Below are 18104 nucleotides of genomic sequence, written 5' to 3' on the forward strand. Positions count from 1 at the left end.
TCCCTCTTTTATAAATTAATATCTGACCTACATGGACTTTTGACCTATTTCTTATCTAGAGAAATGTTTCCTTAATGTTCAGAAGTGTAAAACTATAAACTACACAAGCTATTTCAAATTTAATATCATAAAAAAATACAATGTTAATTTGATCATTAAATGTTATTGGTCGTACACACCAAATGCCTCGGAGAACAATTTTCAATAAAATACTGAAAGTAAGAAGCACAGCGAGTTTCATGCCTGATGTCAGTATCACCTAATGGGACAGAAAATTCATTATAGAATGTGTCTGTTGGCTTTTCTTGAGGATTTATGAACGTAGCTCGATGATTTTTATCTTCGTTAGCATTTTCCTTCATCTCATAACGTTTTCTCCACTATTCGGGTATTTGTTCAACGCTATTTTCATTCACATTAATAATTGTATGGATATTTTTACAGGAAACTGATGGTTTCATTTTCCCGCCATTACAAAGTTCTACAACTGTAGTGAATGAGGTATTTCCGACCCGTTTCAATTTACAACTAACTTCCACTGGAGCTTTGGGAGTAATAACTTCATAAAAGTCCTTCTTAATATCAACTGAGCAAGCTTTGGTAATGGTTGAGTAGTTTTGTTTCAGTAAGGTATTATAGTCAAGGAATGACTCTAGATTATACAATGCTGCCGTCTCTACTGTATTCATCATGTCAAATACCCTCCATATGTCTGTTTGACCTTTATGGAAAGAAAGGTACACAAATTATACAAGCTAAAGGGTATGCTAAATGTACATGTATGCAATTAAGTATTTTAGTAGGCCAACACATATAACATGTTTAACAATGTATAACAGATGTACTAAAGTAAAATTAAAATAAGAATGTGTCCATAGTACACAGATGGCAACTTGCACTAGAATTTTCTTCAATAAGGCAACTAATTTCAAGAAAATCCTTAGTATCACTTAGTATTTAAATAAATGTCAAAGTTCTGGTAATACAAATGTACATGTAGTTGATATATACATAATCATCACGATAATTCACCGAAGTTCTGGCAACTAGGCTGGTGAAAACCTCGGAGAGGAAACCCCTACCAGCATTGGTTTCGATCTAATGGGTGTAAACAAATTTATCAAAGATACAAAGATTATAGTGTTGTACCCCAGACGCGTGTTTTGCCTTAAAAAAAGACTCATCAATGACGCACGAACCAACAGTGTAAGAAATACCAATTAAAGTACGTAGTTGAAGAGCTTTGAGGACTCAACATTTCAAAATGTTATGCCGAATACAGGTAAGGTAATCGTTTCCTTGGGTAGAACATCCTAAGTATTTCGAGAAAAAAAAATTACTGTGGATTCATTTTTATTCGTTGGATCTCAATTTTTTTGTGGATTTAAATGTTAAAAGATTAAAAATTTTCCTATTGCCTTGTATGCAGACCTCGGAAAAACCAAGAAATGAAATATTAATGAACATTTCAGTTTTCCTTAATCCACGAAAATTGGTACCCACGAAAATAAATGAATCGATAGTTTTCTTAAGAAAAATATTACTTATACATTTTAGGTGCACTGAAAGCGACACAATCTTTTGGAATGATTGGAGTATTAACCGCAATGGCTGGTTCTTTCATATTTGTTTTAATGGCATTAAAGAATATGATGTCTAGAACTGCCTTAATTGTCAACATTATAGCATTCTTTGTCTCGGGTAAGTTACTATTTACCGACAGTGAATTAAGTCTCGAACAGCCTTTTACTGAAAAAGTAATTATGGTATAGCGTTTCTTAAAATTTACACAATTTTAAATAAAAAATTATGAAAAGCTACCAGTTTCCCTTCACGATATACAACATGCCAACATTTGGTTAAAAAAAGAATCATATATATATCCGTATAGGAGTATAGATTACATGTACCTTCAATGCTTGTTGGAAATACATGACTGTTTCTATTTATAATTAAAGTTTCGAAGGGTTACATGTATTGTTTTGGACTTGTTTAATGAATATATAAATATGAATGTTATACAATTATATAATGTAATAAGTACTCTGGACATATCCCCTAGATCTAAATTTCAAAGTATACTAAACTTTTCCATTGACTAATCGTAACATTTATTTTGCAACAGTCCTTTTTTCAATTTTCAGCTGCTTCCAGTTTCCTAGCAATCATTATATTCATTGTTACATTTGTGATGACCCCAGATTCCGATAGTCCTTCATGGTGTTGCATACTGGTATTTTTCCCTACAGTAATTACTGGTTTTACTGGAGGTTATCTGCTCTTGTTCGCTAAAAAGAAAGGTATATTATTTCTAAAGCCTCGAGAACCTATTGAATATATAAAACCTCCAGTTTCAGCAGGCGTACCTACGAAGTCGAAGATAAAGGTCAGGACGATCAATGAACCACACCCAGTAGACGAGGAAGAGTCTAAAAAGAACAAAGAATTAATTGACAGTAAAATCATATGAACTATTTTTTTTATTTTGATTGTATTCAACATTATTAGACAGACCCGATTCAAATATTTAGTACATGTATTGTTTTTCACGATTTTTTGTTTTCTTTAAAGTGACCAATTCAATTTGAAAATTTGATGATGATGATATCAGATATCAATTATAGTTATATAAGACGTAACTTGATTATTCTAAATAAAATTAATATAAAAACCAAGAGAACTACTCCAAAGAACATACATAAAATCACTTATTGTTGGTGTTTAAAGACACTTTCAACACCCTTGACTACATCATGACGGCCATTGTTTAAGGAAGTAGGACTCAAATTTAATATCACTGAGTTAACAGGCTGGTGATTACTCGTCGTATTTAGTTTAAGTTTAATAAGAGAGGTGAGGATACCGAAGTTGCATTCAAACATTAGTCGAAAACGAACTGACAACACAATGGAAAAATCTTGTCAATAACAAACAAAATTACACGTGGCACAACACAGAGATTTAAATACTTAGTAACAAACTGGAGTTGATACATGTATTAGGTGATCTGGAAGTACAATGCATAAGATGATTCTATTGCGCACGTGGCACCTATCGAGTTAAAACTTTCTTGACATGTTTTTAATTTGAATGTCTTTTTTCATGGACAGTTATTTTCCGTGGTCATGCTCTGTAATTCTAACATGATTTAAACCATTTAACTGATACAATTTGATAACATATGTAGCACTGTTATTCGTTTTAATATGTAATTGCTTCCTTAATACTGAGATCCTATATTGGTTGTTTGAATTAAGTTTTTTGTTTACAAATACATATTAAACTTTTTACTTACATATAAATTACAATTGATTTGTTCACTATTATATTTATCATTTTATATCCTTATACTGACAACTTTAAATCGTCTAATTTCTTTTTTTATTTTTTTATTTGGAAATCACACAATATAATATCATAAGTTAATATAAACATCAGGTGCTTATTGTAAAATAAAGACTCATACCTTTATGTATGTAACGGGAAACCACCGCAACAAATACCGAAGCCCGAGAAATTTTTTTCGTGTGTATGTACAGACAGCATGATAAAATGAAATCATCTGTATTTTCCTTTCTACATGTTATCTCATGAGCTGTAGCGATACATGCAGTTAGGATATTATAATTACATGAAACAGTAATATTTATTATAGGAATTTGATTATGCAATATAAAAATGAAAGACTAGAAGTACACAGATAAGGATCAGAGATTTACCAAAACCTTTTTTTTCATTTTCAATTTTTTCCCCATTTTTCCTATATTTTTTATCAAGTAACCCGAGCTTTCGTCCATTTCTGAGTGGACTAGGCTTTACCGGGCTATATAATTCCTGAAATTTGGATATCTAAACCTGTAAAATAAAAGGAGGGCATTTAACCAAATGGAACAGCTCTCACGTCAAGTTGATTTCACTCTAAGGTATCGTTAATCGGCTATGTCAAGGATTTTGAAAAAAAAAAAATGTATGTATACGACTTTAATTAGTTCGTTGAACAAAAACTGAAAATCGACAAAAAACGTTTTGAAATTCATAAATCATAAAAATGCAAATAACAAACGCATATATCTTTCTTAAAAAAATGTTATATTGTAGATACAATAATAATAATGATAATAATAATAATAATAATAATAATAATAATAATAATAATAATAACATAGAAAACGTTTCACATTTAAGGTTTTGTTAATTATAATGATTTCATAAACATAATCAATAACAATAACACATTTAAGGTTTTGTTAATTATAATGATTTCATAAACATAAACAACAACAATAAAACAAACTCATAAGTCGAAATCGAACTGACATGGCAAAAATTGCAAAACGACAAAAAGACAAACAAAAGTACTCAAAAAATCAAGAACATAGAAAACTCTAAACTGATCAACACAAACTAACCCTCAAAACTGGAGCTGAAGTATTCCAGAAGGGTGAGCAGATACTACTGCACGTGTGGCACCATTCGTGTTAAATATTTTTTCACTTCTTGTAATATTTTTTTATGTTCATCTACATTTGTTTTCCATGATCATCAAATGTAGTTTTAGATATAGGAAGATGTAGTGTGAGTGCCAATGAGACAACTCTCCATCCAAATAACAATTTACAAAAGTAAACCATTATAAGTCAATGTACAGTCTTCAACACGGATCCTTGGCTCACACCGAACAAAAAACTATAAAGGGGCCTATAATTACTAGTGTAAAACCATTCAAACGGGAAAGCCAACAGTCTAATCCATATAAAATAAAAAAAATGAAAAAAAAAAAAAACCGAGAAACGAGAAACACGTATAAATTACATAAACAAACGACAACTACTGTACACCACTACATTTAGTATGTAATTAATACTATAACTCAGAAGAGCTTAAGTTAAGCAACAGAATAAGCTAAAAACATTGTTAGATTATGAAACTCTGGATATATTAATTTTTTAAATAACGAGAAAGGCTGATCTTTTTACCTTATACATAGCATTGTCATCATTTGGATATTTAATCATAAGGAAAGAAATCTAGAATCTGTTTAAATCTGGTAATGGAACTTTACCAGACAATTCGACTGTTAATAAGCTATTGGAGTCTTCTCTTGTTTTCTATTGAAATGAAAATTTGGTTATCTAGAGGAAATTAGTTTACTATGTATCATAGGAAAACCCTAAAGAGTCCGAACAACTCACAAAAAAAACCCTTACTAGAAATATGCTTGTAGCCGCCGGACTAAAATAACTACATCCTTAGACAAAAATATCATCTTGTTTTATTATATATTTAAGGATGTATTCTTTTGACGTTTCAGTCTCGTTGATATCTAGCTCTGGAGTTATTTCTAAAATATGTAATACAAGTGAAAAATATCAATGAATTTAAAAAATGTTATAATCAAATTTAACTCTGTGAAAAAATGGGTATTTTCAATGAGTATTTTTTGAGTAATCAATTTTTCAAATTTTATTACAAATCAAGTCAGTCTTTTTAGACATTGTTTTTTAGAAAATGTGTGAGGGATACAAAAAATGATTTTTCCAGAAACATGTACATCCCACATGCCTTTTTTCTTTTTAAATTTCTAAGATATATATTTTTCCAATCATTTATAACAAAGAGGTTGACAAAAATATGAAATTTGTACTTATAACAGAGAAAAAATCACAAATTGACAAAATTGACAGCATGGTAAATTTGACACAAAAAAGCATTAAAATATGATAAAACTTTCTTTTTTTAACACCTACCTATATTTTTTTTTTAATTCAAATTTATTCAGATTGGTCCCTTGCATTTTATTGAAAGTATGACAAAAGTTTAAATGAGGAATTGTGATTTTTTTCATGATAATAGCCCCAAAAATAGGTAAAAATTGATGAAAAATTAGGAAATCATCAAAATTGGGTACTTTCAAAGGGCCATAGCAAAAAAATAAGTGGACCACCATATGACTTTTTTCTTCATCAATTGTTTTTACAGTCACATAAACCCAAAAATCAGGTTTAGAAAAAAAGTTTAATTCTAGAAATTTTGGCTCCTCAGAGGTGTACATCCTTAATTACGTGTTTGGAAAGCCGATTTAAAAAAAATCAAATTTGTTACGCTGTCATTCGTTCTCAATTTATAATTGTATATCCTTATATTGACAACTTTAGACATCGTTAAATTTTGTCTGTATTATATGATTAATCGGAAAGTAAATATAAACCTCAGGTGCTCATTATTAAATAAAGAATCCTTAATTTATATATAAGTAACAGGAAACAAAACGAAATTATTACATACGTTAACGCCCGAGAAACTTCTTTTCAATTTTATGCAGACAACATGATGAGATGAACACGTTTGTTGATATATTTACCTTTCTACATTTGTAATCCGATGTACAGACCCATTCAGGTGAGCATAATTACATAACATGTAAATATGAAGATTTATGTTATGATACATTGAACAACTAAACGTAAATTAATAATTATCAGAGAAGAACCAAAAACATTTTCTAGAAAACGAAATGGCATTTTTTTTTATAGTCACTGACTTGATTCGTTATCGGAGCTTAAATAAAAAATGTGGTATGAGTGCCAATAAGACAATTCTCCATGCAAGTCAAAATGAATGAAAAAACAATTATAATTCAAAGTACGCATTGTTAGGGTAAATAAGATAACACGCTATCTAATTGAAAACCGTGTAGTGGTGAAAAGGCGCATATACTGTAAAAGAAATATGAACGTTTTAATTTCTCTCAATTTCTTAAACCATGATGTTTAGTTAATATTAAATAACAGAGTTTTGTTATTTTTCTAACTTCAATATTTTATAGCAATATGCAGCATGAAATCAAAACGTGATATATGTCACATTTTAAAAACAAAACAAAAACATCAATGAAAGTTTATCTAACTTGAATTATCTCATGACATTAGATTACATTAACACGGTTTAGCAGTTATATATCTTGTAAAAAGTGAAAAGGAAAATAGTAAGTATGTAAATATACGATATGTGTCGGACATATTTTTTTCTTTTTATTAGAAAACGGCTTTACCTACAAAGCAAAATAAGAACGTCATACATTGTATTAGAATGTTTCACCTGTAATATATATATCAACTTGTACACATATTTAAAAAAAATCAAAAAATATGTGTAACCAAAGTAATTAGTTGGTGTGAAACATATAAATCAAGACGTAATTTATTGATATCATTTTTGGACAGGAGTTTGGCCTCGTATCGATCTCTCACCGTAAAACACATATGCTAAAAAGAAAGATAAAGGCATGAAAACCCTCAATCATTTCTTCATATTAAGACGAATAAAAAAGAATTTATTATGATAAGAATGTGAAAAAAATACTTAAACAACTAAGATCAATTTGAAATCAATTACGAAACAAGAATGTGTCCATAGTATACGGATACTCCATCCGATGGGTAAAAATCTCTAATTTGGCAGTACAATATCATATCATAGTGAAAATGTGTGCTAAGTTTCAACTTCATTGGACTTTAACTTCTTCAAAAACTACATCGACCAAAAACTTTAACCTAAAGCGGGACAGACAGACGGACGAATGGACGAACGGACGAACGAACAGACGCACAAACCAGATGACAAAATGCCCATAAATGAGGCATAACAAAAAAGACAAACTCTTTGATTTTAACTTTTTTTAGGAAATGGAAAACTATGACGACTAAAATATGTTACAACTCATATATTTTTTCCAGTTTTTCCGGAAGCATTTATTCATCTAAGTGCATGTTTATCCTTAATCATGACATCCTTTATCATATGTTTTTTAGGTGTGTTGTTAAAAACGTCTGACTTTATATTTGTGACAGAGAAAGGCATACATAAATCAACAATCCGAGTAACTTGATTCTCAGCTTCATACAGACAACATGATATAATGCACACATTTAGTGTTAAATTTATCGTTTTATATTTTGTCTCAATAGCCGTATCGAATAATTCAGGTAAGCATAAATACATTTAAGTGCAATATCATATATAATGATAGGGAATTTTTGATTGGAATGAAGAAAAAAAAGTAAATAAATAAAGTTTCAATCTTTTAGAGATTATTCAACAAATTGTAAATAAATGTTTATATGGTTTCATGTTTTTTATTTTTCATGTTGTTAAGATCTTTCCACTAAATAAGGAACAACCTTATTGTTTTTCTAATTATGTTTGAGATTTGTTGCACTTTAGTGTTCCTGTTAATACTTTATTTCCGTTTTATAGTTGATTTATTTCCCTCGGGTTTAGTTTGTAACCCGGATTTGTTCTCCCTCAATCGATTTGCAAACACTGGTATACCACTGTTGCCTTTATTTTTTCTACACAAAATTTTTAACTTTTAATTTTACAGTCCTGATCATTTGTCTGAACATTCGTTTTATATTCTAGCCTGACCTGTAGAGTTACAGGGGCAGATATTCAACAACTCAACAGACCAAAAAAGCTGTACATCAGCTTGAATCACACGCTTTCATTTTGATTTCACTTTACAGTCAAGGTTTCTGTTTATTTGTTGTTGTTGAATTAATAGATTGTGAACGACAATGTATTTAAACACAAAACCTGTATACATACATTTTTATGGTCAGATAACGACATTCGTTTTTGAAATCCAGTAGCCGAAAGTATTATGCTGGTTTATATAAAAACCTCAATATCATGATATGATACTGATCATCTGATATCAATCATAGATATTTCGGTAACAGTGTGGACAACCGCCATACTCATGTTGGTAATAATACTGAGTCATTTACCTTCAACTTGTCTGTCATCAGCTATCGATAACAATAATTTTACGCTCAGAGGCCTTTCTGTGGGGATTTAAAAAGAATAAAAAATTAAGCTCATGTCAGGGAAAAGGAATGTTTTAATTATTCAACATTAAAATCAACAAACAAAGTATAGTCATCTGCTAGTTATTCGTATTATTTGATTTATGCGTTCATAACCTTTGGCGACCCCACAGTTTGAATGATTATATCATGTACGATGTGATAATTCAGCATCAAAGAGGAACGTACACATAATCTGACCCAGCCAATTGATATTCTGAGCGCGCCAAGAAATGGTTTCGTCCACACTGTTATGAAAACGATTCTATGTAATTGTATAAAAACGTGACACAAACGTTACATGTCACTCCAGCAGGTAAAATTGCATGCGCATTTAATTAATGATGCTTCTTTCATGTTACAACAGTTTGGTCTGAAACGATGCTAAAAGACTGTCTATCGTTACGAAACCATCCTAACAGTATCTATACTTCCGACATGATTTGCTATGAATAGCAGTAAGAGCATTTTCTAAGGTTTGGCTTTTCGTATACGTACCATGTTTTATTAGATATTGTAAAATAAAGTGTAAAATGTTTGAAAAAGGGTAATACTTGAACTTGATATCCGAAAGTAAAAAGGATAAAAATTAAAGATGGAGTAAAGATATTTTAGCTATTGCTAAAAGAAATAATTAATTTGTATTCAAATATTTCCAATCAAGTTAACTAAACTAAACACTTCCGTGTAGTTCACATGTTAAATATTTTATTTAATTGTCATTTTGTTTTCAGATTGTCAGGGACCAAGTATTGAAACTCCAAAGTTATATGAATACATTCTTTTGTCAGATCACGGCATTTGTATTGGAAATCCAGTAACCGATAGTGTTAATTTCAAGGTTAATGCTAGGAGCGATGCACATATAGCTTTGATGTCTTCAAATAGTGACCATGATCCTATTTATGAAATAATAATAGGTGGTTGGGCTAACTCAAGGTCTATCATTCGTGACAGCAAAGAAGGGCTACCATTGGCAATGCATCATGGACCAATACTCAAACAAAATATGTATAAAACATTCAACATTAGCTGGAGTCATGGCAATATCAGAGTTAAAGATGGAAGTAAAGCGACAATCATGGAATGGACTGATACTTCAAGCCCATTAAAAATCAGAAATATAGGAATTTCTACATGGTGGGGTTCAACAGGGAATTGGTCATTCCCATGTCAAGGTACCAACGTTTTGTTGTGTAGAGCTTCGTGTAAACGTGGTGACAATATTCACTTTTGTGATCTTGGTTGTCCTGCAGATCTATCAATAAGTTTATGCATGAAGCCTTAGTTTCTAAATTCGAAGATTAATGAAAGGCTTTCTATAAAACACAACAATGTTAAATCACTCGCTTTTATATTTAACACTGTATTTACATTTTTTACACGATCAGACTACTGGTTCAAAACCACCTTTATCCATTATTATATTGGTTAGTTTGATAAGAAATATATTTCATAAAACAGTTTGGAAACTTAAGAGCCATACAAAATCATGCAACACAGCTTAACAGAAACTCAATTCAAAAGAATCATCGCTACTTATTTCATTTTGCAAAGAGTTGTTTCAATTTGTAAATTAATTTAAGCATTGCATATTTACTTCCAAAACTGTTTTTGGCATATAAAAAAATATAAATATCACAATAAGATACCGATATTAATTGTGCAACTGTATTTAGAACTAAAACAATCATGTCATCTCTTGCATTCAAAGTTTTGCACAAATTTAGATAAATTTTGTATTACCATATGTGGGCCACAACCAATACTAGTGGACTGTGCTACTAAATGCTGAACGCGTATTATGTAAGAATTGAATTTCTACTGTACGTAATTAGCCTTCAAAGTATAAAAAGTTCAAACAATTATAGCATTAAAACACATATGTAGATGGAGAAAAGACATCACCATTGATTGAAAGAGAAGCAAACGATACCAAATAGACATTCGAACTCCTAAAAAACTAAACTGACAACGAAATGGAAAAAAGGAGAAAAAGACCACAAGACCAAAAGAAAAACAATGTTAAAACCCCAAAATAGAAAATTAGATACTTAGCAACACAAACCTCACCAAAAGTGAGGGTGGTCTCAGCTGTTTCTAAATGGTAAGCAGATCCTGCTCCATATTTGACAAACGTCGTGTTTCTCATTTAAATTTAAACCCGGTAATAAGTCTAGTTCGGTATGAGAAATAATCAATTTTCGTCCAAAATAATTCCGATAAAGTATAACTTAAAAACTCTTGTGTAATTCACATCTTACGTTTGATTTCCTTGTCATTATAATTTTAGATTGTCAGGAAAAAGAAAAAAAGTATCAGAAAAATACCGAGCTCCAAAGTAAGTATAAGAAGGGGAATTCCACAAAAATCTGACGAAATCCAGCTCATTTGAAATCAGAAATATTGGAATTTCAACAGGATGGGGTTCCATCGGGAATTGGTCATTCCCATGTCGAGGTACAAACGTTTTGTTATGTAGTTCCTTTTAGAAAAGATGCAAAGATATGTTCTCTAGTGATTTTTCGTTTCACTCAGATCTCTGAATTTGGTCATTCTCTATGACGTCAGTTTTTGAAAATTAAATAACAAAAAATTGATACTTTTTTTCAAATAACAAATCTGTCTGTCAAACAAGTTCAACCTAATAATTAGTATCGGTGAGAAATTTCAAAGAAATAAAAAAGTTAAAAAAAATGATTTTTTTCATAGCTTGAATGCACAAACTACTTACAATTATCGTTCAATATAACAGTCTACAATCATTCCGCTTCCCATTTGTTTGTGGATAGTACTGTCTTAGATACATGATTTTTTTTATTAATTTTTATTGTCTTTGAACTCATGTGGAAGTAGTTGTCAGTAAATGAAGTACTCTCATATCTGTACTCCGTGTGAGGGAGGTATAGATACACTAGGCCTGCCACGTCCTGTCTGTTTTATTTGATGTTTTCTGTTTGTTTCGATCCGATCACTTTCCACGGACTTTTATAGTTTGTTCTTACGTTGTACTGTTATACCACCTTCCCAGGTAAGAGGATGATTGGCGCCTTCAAACACGTTTAACCCCTACACATTAATTGTGTGCCTGTCCCCAGCCAGGAGACTGTAGTTCAGTGGTTGTCGTTGGTTCACACATATACTATTTTGTCATGAGCAACACGAAGAGTGCCACATGTGGAGTAGGTTCTGCCAACCCTTCCGGAGCACATGAGATCCCCCAGTTTTTGGTGGAGTTCGTGTTGCTTAGTCCTTAGTTTTCTATGTTGTGTCTTGTGTACTATTATTTGTCCGTTTGCCTTTTTATTTTTTAGCCATGGCGTTGTCAGTTTATTTTCTGTCTGTGAGTTTGACTGTCCCTCTGGTATCTTTCGCCCCTCTTTTGTCGATAAATTGCTTTATTTTTGTAAACCATACCGTTTTTTTTTCAATTGAACAGTTTCATATTGTTCATGTCAGGGCCTTGTAAAGCCGACTTTATGCATTCTCGTATCGCTAAAGACTGAACGGTTGTTTATAACTGTTAACATCTTCTTTGTCTCATTAGCAATTATACACATCACCTTATTTTTATTGTAATCGTACAATGCCGTTTGGTCTGTTTTATATTTACCATTACAACTAATTGTTTAATAATAATGTATGTGTGTCCTGCATAAGTTATATATATGTTGTATATGATAAGTTATGATTGTCTCTATACATGTTTATACACAAACATAACCATAAAACGTAGATCATTGCTGATTTTTAAAAACAGGTACAAAACATTGTTTAATTGAAACTTAGGAAAACGGTCGTATTACTGACTTGACACAGACTAAGAAAACGGTGAGTTAAACCGGAATTTCTAGCTTAAACTCCCTATCCACTTTTTGAATGCTCCGTTATATTGCCAAATTGAGTGATAAACCAAAAAGACATAATTTGTTAGCATGGTCATAACTTAGATCAAGCAGCTAATATTAAACTGTGTAAACATACATCTTCACTGACATACAACACAACTTAATTCAACGTTAATATCTCACAATTAAACCCAAAAAGAGTTGTTGGTAGTTCATAATTCGGTCAGTGTAGTAAAGCATAATTACCGAACACCTTAACTGACATATATTTATAGATATTTTTCGTTTGTCTTTGATTTAATCTGGTGCGCATCATGTTGAAATGTTACATTAAATCGACAAATCCGACAGCAAAAAAGTTTTCGAAGTTAGTATAGTAAATCATAATGACCATGGCATAATCACTTTCTTGATGAAATACAAAATAATTGAAATATAAAAACAAGAGTAAACAAAATGAAAACAACACTATGAAAATCTCATGCGACCAAATGGCATCTCTAGACTAGACCCAACAGCATAAACAGCGCCTAAAGCCAAACACATGAAAGCTGTATGCACATATGCCGAATCACGTCAACAGTCATACGACCAAAAGGAACATAATAGTATACAGACAATTTCTTTTTCGATCAAGTTTACTAAAAACAACATTTGTTATTGACATCTTCTGTTTAATTTTATTGTGTTTATAATTTCAGATTGTCAGGAAACCAAGAAAAAGATTCAGAAAAATACCACACTCCAAGGTAAGACAAGAAGATATTGAAAATTGACACCAACTGACATATTCCTCACTTGGTATAGGCATTTTCTGAAAAATATGGTAACACATGATTTCATATATAGCTAGGTAAAGCTTCCATCTTTATGAAAGTTGTATAGTTTCGTTATATTGACCAAACTAGGGGTGAAACCCAAGCAGGTATAAAGTATTAATGAGAAAATGACAAGGATCCAGCAGCCAAAACAGTGTTAACAGACATCACAAGAAATTCAATCTAACTGACTAAAACATTTCAACAAACATACAAGCTGCAATTAATAACGAGTTTGTAGTTGATAGTAAATAAAGCCAATGTTTTGTTTTATATTTGATATTATTATATACACTTTCTTTCTTAATATGGTAAAAATAAAGAAGAAATAGAGAAAATGGTAAACAAAATGAAAACACTACGACAAAAAAAGACGCTTGCGTTAGAATTGCAAATCTGGACCAACGTGCAACAGGAACGCCAAAATCCACAAACTAGATAGCTGAATGCAGAAACACATAGTACATGACCTAATCTCGTCATGCAAAGTCATACGTACAAAAAGGCATAAAAGTACGAAGACAGATGAAAAGGAACATATAAGGAATGACTGTAATATTTTTTCTGTCTATGAAGAAATAACATAAAAAATTTGGTGCACACTGAATAACACGCGTAGCGGGTTATTTAACAGTGTGCACCACATTTTTTATGTTATTTCGACAGAAAAAATAATACAGTCATTTCTTATAATTTAATTCTAAATTCTATTTTAAACCGTAGAAAACCATGAAAAAACGTTGATGACGTCACGGTCACATGACTTAATTATGTCTATGGGCTCATAACAAAATAACGTCAGCCAATCAGAAGACGCGTTACATCCAAAATTAAATTATTGCAAAATAAATTAATGGATACATAACTTCATAGCAATGACTTAGTGCCACAAACTGTTTACAAGACATTTTAAATAAAATGAAGTCACGGCCATTGTAGAGAAGAAGTTGAAAGTGAAGCGAAAACTATGAAATGAATTATTATTTTAATATAAAAATAAGAACACTACTGTAGGTTTGATTGCGAATGCAACAACTCTCCACTGGAGACCAAACGATATAGAAGATAACTTTAAGTCATCGTAGTGTCTTTAACTCAGTTATAAAAGGCGCAAAAATAAATTATGCAATTTGAGATTTGTTAGTTCAAGGCTAAAATAAATCAGAAATATTAGAATTTCTACCGGATGAGATTCAACATGAATTGGACATTCCAATGCCATACTAGTAGTACAAACGTTATGTCTTATGTTAAAATAAGAAGATATTCTATGATTCCTATTACACAACTCTCCACCAGAGATTAAATGACACAAAAGATAACAACAATATGTGATCCTAAGGACTTTAACAATACGCTAATCCCGTACCGCATAATCAGCTATAAAAAGTTTTGAAATGACAAATGAAAATCCATTTTGGTCCCTTTCAAAAAGTAACGATGATATGCATCTGCTGATCTTGAATGTCCCATGTTCTGCATCAGTGACAAGGAGTAAAATATGTATATAACGGTTCTCGTCGAAATAGATTTTACAAAATATAAATGTGATTAAAATACACATATTTCAAAAAGGAAAATCATTGTCATTGCTAGCAGGAATAACTAATCTGCATTTAAATTATTTTGGGTAAAGTTTACTAAATATGTCCACATTATCAACACGTTATGCTTTATTTCATTGTTGTTATAATTTCAGAATGTCAAGGACCAAGCATTGAAACCCCAAACCTGTATAAGTACATACTTTTGTCAGACTATGGCATTGTTATTGAAAATCTAGTAAACGATAGTATTAATTTCAAAGTAAAGGCTACCAGAAATGTACATGTAGCTTTAATGTCTTCAAATACAGATCAGGATCCTCTTTATGAAATAGTATTGGGTGGCTGGATTAACTCAAAGTCGGTCATCCGAGACAGCAAAGAAGGGGTAGCAATGGCAACGCATGAAGGACAAGTACTTAAACAAACTGAATATACGACATTTTACATTACCTGGCGAAATGGACATATTAGAGTAGAAAATGGAAGTAAAGCGAACATCATGGAATGGACTGATACTTCAAGCCCATTAAAAATCAGAAATATAGGAATTTCTACAAAAGGGGGTTCAACAGGGAATTGGACATTTCCATGTCAAGGTACGAACGTTTTATCATTATAAGTGTTTTTTAAAGGTGGTGATCATATCCATTGTGGTTTTCTTTGTTGTTTTGTAGATCTATCAATACGTTTATTCTTAAAGACCTAATTTTTGAAAAAAACATGTTAAAGAATTATCAAACAGTTTTTTTTACCACAATACTAAGCCATTTGCTGTTATTGTCAAATTTCTATATTTCCAATTTTTTTTTATTTCACTCGACTCGATCGGTCTCTCGACTAATAGTTAAATTATCAAATAAACAAATTATGCTGGTAAGTTTGAGAAAAATATGTATAAAACAATTTGTAAACTTACTTTATAACCAGATTTATTTCATGCAGCATAGCTTGTTGTTTTTACTAACTTCTCGAGGAAAATTCCATAATGACAAAGTAAATCCATTTCTATAACAACACACATGATTTATACGTATGACTCGCAGTGTTTTGTATTCATACCAATTTCTTGGTCCTCATACTATTGGTCAATAAAATACCCCTTATCAATCACGTACATGTATGCCATATTCCAATATTCTTTGTATTGCCGAAAGTTATTCCTCACAAGCATACGTTCACATTTATTGGATAAACGGTTTGTGTTTGTATTGCAGGAATTCAAGAACAAGAGAACATTATCTCTAACAAGAAAACAGAAATTCTGTTCATCTTATTAACGGCGATATTATTTGTCATTGTGACTTTCATTTTTGGATGTCTTTTTATTCGACACTTTAAAAGAAATCGGGTAAGATCGCCATCATCTAAAGACGAAGTTGATAGAGGAAATGTCAATGAAATATATGACGAAATCGATATTGCCTTGGAAATAAATGTCAACAATAGTGTATATTTAACACCGCCGGGAGATGATCAAATTGGAATTCATGAAATGCGTGATGTAGTGTCGACCTCTAAACAAACGATGCAAAATATTGTAGAACAAAAGATGCGTGATTTTTCGATGCGAAAGCGAATAAGATCTCCATCGCCTAAAGATCACACTGATACAGGAAGTACCGATGAAGTATATAAAGAAATTGATATAGCTTTGGAAATAAATTTCAATAATAGTGTACACTTATCGTCTTCGGGAAATGATCAAATTGAAAATCATGAAATGCCCGATGCCGTACAAATATCTACGCCGACCTCAATACAACCGATACAGGGAATTGCAGAACACGCGATGCGTGATATTTCAATGCCAGTACTTCCAGAAACTACAAAACAAGAGGTTAGCGAGACAGAACAAGTACCAAGTGAGGATAACCTTTCAGAACTTAACAGTAGACGCTCTTCCTTAAGCAGTGAAAGTGAATATGACAAATGTTTCAACAGTATATCAAGTTATAATTATTTCGGACCTAAGAAAAGCTACGAATACACATCATAGAGCCTTAAGCTAATTAACAAAGAGCTGCCATCAATGGTAACTCTTTATATGGCAAAACAAATACATTCACAAAGTATTTTACTGTAAGAAGGTAGATAAAGAATTCAAAATTCATATTTTAAATAAAGTGAAGAAAGTTTTTGAATATATAATTATTCCATTTACATCTCAAACTAAAATCATTACATTTTGAACTTTTGTTGTACAATCTATTTTACTAAACAGAATATAATTCTATAAGTAACATTTGTTCGCATGTTGTGTAAGTAATAACAATAATCCGTCTGCATATTGATTGTTCCTTCTAGTATCGTATTATATCCGTTTTTTTTCAATTCAAAATTTAAGAGGAAACTGCGAGCAAAACCTTTTAAGATAACTATTGATTAACTGAATGTAGACTGCTTATAGTTCAGACAATGACGTTTGATTATATGAGGTTTTGTGAATGGTATGATGCAATTGGACATGATAAGTCACCTGACAAACATTTTGGAATATACATATTATTTATTATAAAAAGAAATTAGTGTTATGCAGATGACGCTTCATAACTGTTTGATCATATTCATGTTCAAAAATTTGAAATTAAATCCATATTGATGACCAGTAACATGAAAATGTGAAATGAACACAAAGCCTGTGTCTAAAAGACTGTAACATTCAGCCTCATTGTTTGAAAGATGAAATCAAATCCGATAAGACTCAATGACATAGATTACTAACACTATCACGGGTATGCGACGTGTGTGGGTGGATAAGTGGGTAAGGTGAGGGGTAAAAACAAAAATGTTAATCTCATCAAGTAAACTTTTATTTGATGTTAAATCACGAAACATCGTATTTTATGTGTTCATTGCAAAACATTTCAAACAAAGTACATATAATATCATGATCTTAGTATTCCGAAAGAGGAGTAATTTGCTATTAAAGCGAAGTAACAGACAAACGGATGATAAGCTAAATGTTTCCAGACACTCGAGATGTGTATTGTCATTATCCAATAGCCGAACCAGTTGAATCATTGT

At 31.3% G+C, this 18104-nt stretch overlaps 1 long non-coding RNA gene across 1 annotated transcript; it reads left to right on the plus strand.

Annotated features, from left to right (window-relative positions):
• Positions 1–7818: 7818 nt before the first annotated feature.
• Positions 7819–17475, plus strand: LOC143080187 (uncharacterized). The gene is made up of 5 exons (XR_012979648.1): positions 7819–7985; positions 9602–10045; positions 11161–11208; positions 15233–15676; positions 16295–17475. It is a non-coding gene; the product is annotated as an uncharacterized LOC143080187 (long non-coding RNA).
• Positions 17476–18104: the final 629 nt, after the last annotated feature.

This window comes from Mytilus galloprovincialis, chromosome 6 (genome assembly GCF_965363235.1).
Source record: "Mytilus galloprovincialis chromosome 6, xbMytGall1.hap1.1, whole genome shotgun sequence".
Lineage (NCBI taxonomy): Eukaryota > Metazoa > Mollusca > Bivalvia > Mytilida > Mytilidae > Mytilus > Mytilus galloprovincialis.